Consider the following 2,522-nt stretch of genomic DNA (forward strand, 5'->3'; position numbering starts at 1 on the left):
GAAGAATTGCTCTATTTTCCCAAGAAGAACGAGTCATGAATGAGTGAAGAATAGGTGAAAGCTAAGATCTAGCTTTTCCTGAAGGGATGTCTAAGGCTGAGAACTGCTAGGCTAGATACAATTTTTAGATGCGTCCCCAAATTTGGGATGGGGGGGACCTGAGACTCCTTCAGGGAAGCAGGGGAGAGAGTTCAGAAGACCAAGGGAACATATTAGAAAACACAATTATAGATTAAAGCAGTTAAGCAGTAACCCATCAGGGTTCAGTAAGTGAAATTAGGCATCACACCACCCACTGTGCAGGGGCATCAGTCAGTCCTCAATGGATCCTTCTGTCCTACAGTAGGATTTGGCTGGAGCGTGCTGATGCTCCAGCTGGGGCTAAAACCCAGAAGTTACTACATAGAGGATCATACCCATCTGCTCAGGGTCAGACAGACTGCCACATTTAGGATCAGGAAGGAATTTTATCCCATGGTCAGTTTGGCATTAACTGTGGTGTTTTTTACCTTTCTCTTTCAGGAGGCATGTCTCTCTTATTTGGACATCTCAAATGTACTTTAATAACACCTGCAGTAGTGGCAAGACATGGACAGTGCCTCATCTTCCTGCTCTACCTGTGGCAAGTTAGGGTGTTCTTGGTGTTTTGGGGCAATATCCCTTGTGTCCTAGCTGCCTGCAGAGGGTTTGGGATTGAGAATGTGGTCCAAGGGTAGAAAGGTAAGAAAGGTTTATTGACTTAACAAAAACACAACTACGCGTAGTATACTAAGACAGATAATGACAGACGATAATAATTCGCATCGGCAACTTATCGGCAGTCCCCTCTGATGCCCGATGTACGACAAGTTTCTCTTTCCACAAAGCTCAGCAAAGTCAGGCGTCCCTGATCAGTGCTGTCCGAGAGGTACCGGGAGGGACCCTGGTATTCAGTCCTTGGGCTCCTCCAGATCCAAGGGCCCACTGAATCCAGGCCAACAGCTAATCTGTAGTTCATTTCACAGAGCTGTATCTTCCTTCTAAATGATTTCTGGATGTGCCAGCCAATTTATAACTTCTGAGCTGTGAGATAACGTACAACTATTCAGATTCTTTTTACTTCAACTGTCCTTAGACTGACCAATAGCAGTACAAGCCTTGCATTCTTCTGATAAGGCTAATTTTAACTATGCCACAGGGCCTACCATCACTACTTCTATAAGGCTTTGCTAAATTTACTAGGCCTCATACTACGTACAAGGCCTCACTACATCTTAGACTTTAATTAGGCTCTTAGCAACAACATATAGCTTAATATCTGAACAAATGATAGAAAAACACTTGGTCTAATCTTCATAGAGCCTTCAGCAAGCACCTTTATCTCACAGACATAATTTTCAGCTGTTACACCCTTGTAGTTGTGCAACAGGGTAGTTTTGCGTAGTTTTAGGCAGAGGATGGACAGGCATGAAATGACAGGTCTGGGACCATTTGGGCAGGGATGATCCTGCCCTGATCAGGGAGCTGAACTAGATAATCACCTGAAGTGCCTTCCAGCCCTACTTTTCTATGGTACTGTGGTTAAATTACCAGACTGGATCTCACCCAACATCATCATGGGTCTAGTATGAGACTGCTCTTCCAAGAGGAACGTGACTCTGGAGAAGCCTGGGCCATCTGACCATGAGGAATGCCATTATAGTGAACATTGTACAGCTTACTCAGACACACCTCTTGTCTGGAAACCCTCAGAGACAGAATGGCCCTCCATTCCAATGCAACTTTCCTTCAGAGATTTCCACTCACCACAGAGCAGCATGTCTGACTCCACCTAATGACTGTCCCACATGGAATGGAAAGATGTGGGGGTACATAGTATACATTTGGCATGAACTAGAGGATTAGAACAACTAAAAGCATGTCATGATTCCCCAGGGGAGCACTTTCTTAGGACCGCTAGTCTCACAGTCTCTTGGAGTAACCCTTGAAACTAGTCACACTTGAGTCCTAAAGACACTTTGACAGACTTGCTGGTACAAACATCTCCCCCACCAATTCAGTTGGTCCAACAAAAGATATCAGCAAAAGACACCTTGCTTCTCTAAAGTACCTTCCTCATACTCAACAAAGTGTGAAAACTCCCCAGCTGCAGGGCTGGAGTTCCTTTGATATTTCAACCTAGGCAACATAGCTCTGTGTTGCTTTGTTTTTGTAGAGGTGCATTTAGTGACTTAGGTTGCCATCCACCTCCTGCCATTGCTGTATCTAGCCAATGCAGCTTCCATATGTAGCCTGGCTGCAGCAGAGCAGAGGCAGCACTGGACCCCTCCACACCAGCTCAGCTGGGGACAGCTACAGTGGCAGTGGTGGGCAGAGGAGGAGAAGAATGGGAAGGAATGTGCAGTGAGCATGGAGGGGAAGGAAGCGGGGGGAAGATTCTCACCTGCTTGAAGGACTTTTTAGAAGTCCCCACTACTGATCCTGCAGCCCATTATGCCAGTAATGGAGGGGCGGGGGGGGGCCCCGGGGCTAGGGTGCAGGGA

The sequence above is a fragment of the Alligator sinensis genome, unplaced genomic scaffold (assembly GCF_000455745.1).
Source record: "Alligator sinensis unplaced genomic scaffold, ASM45574v1 scaffold77_2, whole genome shotgun sequence".
Lineage (NCBI taxonomy): Eukaryota > Metazoa > Chordata > Crocodylia > Alligatoridae > Alligator > Alligator sinensis.